The sequence below is a fragment of the Theropithecus gelada genome, chromosome 19, assembly GCF_003255815.1.
Source record: "Theropithecus gelada isolate Dixy chromosome 19, Tgel_1.0, whole genome shotgun sequence".
NCBI classification, from domain to species: Eukaryota; Metazoa; Chordata; class Mammalia; order Primates; family Cercopithecidae; genus Theropithecus; species Theropithecus gelada.
Window position 1 is genome coordinate 32,601,411 of NC_037687.1, and position 5,837 is coordinate 32,607,247.

Genomic DNA, 5,837 nt, shown 5'->3' on the forward strand with positions numbered 1-5,837 from the left:
GTTTTTGGGAAATTCTAGAGAAATAGAATTACAAGATTGATCTTGATATGTGAATAGCCCAGGTGCCATGCAAGGCGGTGTTGACGATGGCGATGATTATGAGGGTGGTGATGATGGTGATGATCTTGATGGTGATCGTGATAGGAGGACGATCACTGTGGTGAGGATCATGATAATGAGAATGGTAAGATGGTGGTGGTGGTGGTGGTGGTGGTGAAGATGGTGAAATAATGCTGATGATCATGAGGGAATGGTCATGGTGTTGAGGCAGTGACTATAATGATGGTGGTGGTGGTGATGGTGGGAATGATGATGATGATGAAGATGGTGAAATGATGGTGATGATGGTGGTGGTGATGATGGCGCTGGTCATGAGGGAGTGGTCATGGGGATGAGGGAATGATGGTAATGATGGTGGTGATGGTGGGAATGTTGATGATGAAGATGGTGAAATGATGGTGATGCTGATAGTGATGATCGTGAGAGAATTGTCATGGTGATGAGGCAATGACCATGATGATGATGGTGGTGATGATCACAGTGATGATGATGGCGCTGGTCATGAGGGAGTGGTCATGGGGATGAGGGAATGATGGTAATGATGATGGTGGTGGTGGTGATGATGGTGATAAGGGTGATTATGGGGATGATGGTCACATTGATGGTGATGGTGATGGTGGTAGTGGTGGTGATAATGATGGCAATGATGGTGTGAAAGGTGATCATGGTGGTGATGACTGTGAAGGAACAGCCGTGGTGACGAGGCAATGATGGTAATGATGGTGATGGTGATGGTGATTATGGTGGTAAAGATGATCCCGGTGGTGATGACTGTGATGATGGCTGTGACAATGATGAAGCTTCATGTGAGCAAAAACTTGGCCTTGTTCATGGATGGAAGCCCAGTTTCTAGGAAAGAAGCCGATGCAGAGTACACACTCGATAATTAATATCTTTTGAATGAAAGAGTGCATCATCATCATCATCATCATGACTGATATTTCTTGGGCACTTCCTATGTGTCAGGCTCTGTTCTAAGGGCTTTGCATGGATGGTGATGTCATTTTGTGTTAACGAGTGCCTGCCGAGGAGGGTACTGTTACCACGGCTCAGCAGATGAGGAGGTGCGTATTGCAGCCTGGATTCCTGAGTTTGAGTCCTTGCTGGGAGTAAACATAAACCAGTTACTTAACCTCTGGGTCTCATCTTCTCCAACTATAAAACAGGGATAATAATAGTACACATGCCTCATGGGGTTGCTGTAATGATTGAATAAGTTAATACCTAGGAGAGTGCTTACGATGGCTCTTGACAAGCGCCCGTCGTGTGAGAGCAATTATTGTATTTATCCCCATTCTGCAGATCTGGGCATCCAGGCACAGAGAGGTTTGGTCATGTGCCCCGGATCACTCAGGGAACACGTGGTGGGCCATGCTTGGCACGCAGGGCCCTTGCTTTTAAAATAATATTTCGGCTGGCCGTAGTGGCTCATGTCTATAATCCCAGCACTTTGGGAGGCCGAGGTGGGAGGATGGCTTGAGGCCAGGAGTTCCAGACCAGAAACATAGTGAGACCCCCATCTTTATTAAAAAAGAAAGAAAGAAAGAAAATATTCCACAGCGGTGTCAGACTGACCTGGGTTCAAGTTCTGGCTTAACCATGTCCCGCCTGTGGAACTCTGGCAGTTTCCCACCCTTCTCTGAGCCTCAGTTTTCTCACCTGTAAAATGGGAAGAGCAATAGCACCTGCCTCGTGGGGTTGTGAGGATTAAATGTGGCAGTGCGGATAAGGACAAAGTGGCATGTAGAATGTGCTCGGTTAACGACGGTGCTTGTGACCACGCCTGCCTGTACTTTTCTGTGCTAACGCACATCCAGTCCTCACCACAGCCCTTTGAGGGAGGAACTTTGATCCCCGTTTCAGACAGGACTCTGAGGCTCAGAGAGGGCAGGCCCGTTGCCAAAGGGCACACAGCAGAGCCAGGGACTCAAACCCTGAATACGATGATAGGAATTTCCGTGCTTTGACCGTGGCCTGGGTTTCCAGATTAGGGCTTCCATGGCTGCCCCACTCCAAGCGACCGTGGGTGGGCTCCTTCCCATCTCTGTGCCTCAGCTTGCTGGTTTGTAAATTGGGGGCCGTCTTGGAAGACCCCGCTACTCTGATTCTGGCTCCTGCAGCCTCAGGCAGGAAACCATTTCCTCCTCCTCCTCCTCCTCTCTCGGCTCAGAGGTCGTGGAAGGTGATGGAGGCTGGCGCCCCCGCAGACCTGCAAAGGCCAACAGGGTCCAGTTACTTGCGTGGCGGGGGGAGGGGGGCGGATAATGTCTGGGGGTCCTGATGGATGGACTGTGTGCTCCTGCCAGCGGGCGAAGGAACACGCTGAGAATTCTGTTCCCCAGATCTCATTAAGCCCCGAGACTTAAATAACTGCTGACTGGTTCCCTGGGGAGGCTGAGGGGAGAGCTTCTGCCCTGGGTAGTCGGGGGGTCACAGGGCAGCACCCCAACGTGGAAGAAAACGGCTCCTTTTCCATGTCCAGGTGGGAGCAGATGAACCCTGGCTTTGGGTCACCCCCATCAAAAGTAACAGAGGGCCCAGCCTGGGGTTCGGGCTCCCGGCCCCTCTCTGCAGGCTAGAGGTGGAGGGGGGTGCTGTCGGGCACTCTGGTCTTAGGCCCCTCCGCCCCCTGCCACCTTCTGCCAGCTCTGTAGAAGGTAGTGCTTAATTACCCAGTCACTCTATCCCTGCTTGGCCAGGCAGTTAAGCCCAAACATCTGGCCCCAGGGCCCACGGCCAGAATGGGTGGCCAGCCCCCGCCCACTGCTGGCCCTGGCTCCGGACACCTCCCACGGGACAGCTGAGCTCGATCCTCTGCCTGCCAGCTTGCAATGAGCCCAAAACAGTAGCTGCATAGGCCCAGCAAGCTCAGTTGACACAGAGAAAAACATACGATGAAATTCAACAGCCATTATGGTACATGCTACACACACACACACACACACACACAGAACCGCAGAAAACATTTGATGAAATTCAACAGCGGTTATGGTACACACACACACACACACACACACACACAACAAAGCTGGAGCAGAGAGGATTTCCTTCATGAGATAAGGGGTATGAAGGAAGACACATATCTTTGATTTTCCCTGGGCATTGGACATGGTCTCCTATGAGCGCTGACACAGGAGGGTCCGAAGAACGCAGCAGGTAAGCGGTTTGCGTGAGTGAGAGCTGGGTCCGATGCTGGATCCGTACTCTAAAGTCATCTTCTCATATTCCTGGCACCTCAATATGTGACCCACAGGCCTGCAGCATTGGCCTCACGTGGAAGCTGTTTATAAACCCGGAATCTCATGCTCTGCCCAGAGCCACCAAAGCAAATTCTGCCTTTTTTTAAACTTTTTTTTTTTTTTTTTGAGACAAAGTCTTGCTCTGTTGCCCAGGCTGGAGTGCAGTGGCGTGATCTCAGCTCACTACAACCTCCTCCTCCCAGGTTCAAGCAATTTTCCTGCCTCAGCCTCCCCAGTGGGTGGGATTACAGGTGCCCACCACCATGCCCAGCTAATTTTTGTATTTTTAATAGAGGCAGGTTTCACCATGTTGACCAGGCTGATCTTGAACTCCTGACCTCAGGAGTTCCTGATCCACCCACCTTGACCTCCCAAAGTACTGGGATTACAGGTGTGAGCCACCACACCTGGCCTTTTTTTTTTTTTTTTTTTTTTTGAGACAGGGTCTCGCTCTGTTGCCCAGCCTGGAGTGCAGTGGTATAATCACCGCTGACTGCAGGCTTGACCTCCTGGGCTCAAGCGATTCTCCCACCTCAGCCTCCTGAGTAGCTGGGACTACAGATGCTCACTACCACACCCGGCTAATTTTTGTAATTTTGTAGATATGAGGTTTCACCATGTTGGCTAGGCTGGTCTCAAACTCCCAACCTTAGGTGATCTGCCTGCCTCGGCTTCCCAAGGTCTTGGGATTACAGGCGTGAGCCGCTGCCCCAGCCCATACAGTAGACTATTCAGTGTACAGTAGCATCATGTCTAAAAAAGTATTTAATCTGGGCATGGCGGTGTGCGCCTGTAATCCCAGGAGGGAGGCTGAGGCAGGAGAATTGCTTGAACCCGGGAGGCGAAGGTTGCAGCGAGCCAAGCTGATGCCATTGCACTCCAGCCTGTGTGACAGGGCGAGACTCTATCTGAAAAAGAAAAAAAAAGTATTTAATTACATACTTTAATTAAAAATACTTTATTGCTAAACATGCTAATGACCGCCTGAGTCTTTGGCAAGTCATAATCTTTTTGCTGGTGGAGGATCTTGCCTTGATGTTGGTGGCTGCTGACTGATCAGGGTGATGGTTACTGGAGCCTGGGGTGGCAATTTCTTAAAATAAGACAATAATGAAGTTTGCTGCATCAATTGACTCTTTCTTTCCTGAAAGATTTCTCTGTAGCATGCGATGCTGTTTGATAATATTTACTCCACAGTAAAAATTTCTTTCAAAATTGGAGTCAGGCCGGGCATAGTGGCTCACGCCTGTAATCCCAGCACTTTGGGAGGCTGAGGCAGGAGGATTACTTGAGCCCAGGAGTTTGAGACCAACATGGGCAACATAGCAAGACCCTGTCTGTAGGAAGAAGTTAAAAATTAGCCGGCCAGGCACGGTGGCTCACGCCTGTAATCCCAGCACTTTGGGAGGCCGAGGCGGGCGGATCACGAGGTCAGGAGATCGAGACCATCCTGGTTAACGCGATGAAACCCTGTTTCTACTAAAAATACAACAAAATTAGTCAGGCGTGGTGGCGGGCGTCTGTAGTCCCAGCTACTCGGGAGGCCGAGGCAGGAAAATGGTGTGAACCCGGGAGGCGGAGCTTGCAGTGAGCCGAGATCACGCCACCGCACTCCAGCCTGGGCGATAGAGTGAGACTCCATCTCAAAAACAAACAAACAAACAAACAATTAGCCAGGTGTGGTGGAGTGCACCTATAGTCCCAGCTACCTGGGAAGCTGAGATGGAAGGATCACTTAGCCCGGGAGATGGAGGCTGCAGTGAGCTATGATTGTGCCACTGTGCTCCAGCCGGGACAACAGAGCAAGACCCTGACTCTAAAAAAGAAAAAAAAAATTGGAGTTAATATTCTCCAACCCAGCCTCTACTTTATCAAGTAAGTTTATTAACATTCTAAATCCTTTATTGTGGTTTAAACAACATTCGCAGCATCTTCACCAGAAGTACTTTCCATCTCAAGAAACTGCTTTTTTTGGTGCTCATTCATAAGAAGCACTCCTTGTCTGTTCAAGTGTTATCATGAGATGGCAGGAATTTAATCCCATCTTCAGGCTCCGCTTCTAATTCTAGTTTTGTTGCTATTTCCACTACATCCGAAGTGACTTCCCACTGAAGTCTTGAACCTCTCAAAGTCATCCATAATGGTTGGAATCAACTTCTTCCAAACTCCTGTTAATGTTGACATTTTGACTTCCTTTTCTGAGTCACGAATGTCCTTCATGATGACATCTAGAATGGTGAATCCTTTCCAGGAGGTTTTCTTTTTTTTTTGAAAAAAAAATTACTTTATTTCTTCCTTGATGATTTAAGACTATCTTCAAACCAGTACAAATATTTCATACATAATACCTGGCCATTTTCTAACCAACTGAGTAATCGGTTGCACAATAAGCTACCTTACATCCTTCAGCAAGGAATACATTAAATTTGAATAGGAAAGACATTACATAATGAATTAGGACACAACTAAAATTTGCTTTAAGTATTTCTTTGGGGGAGAGGACATCACACTTCTACTCAATGAAGAGAAACATTTTTC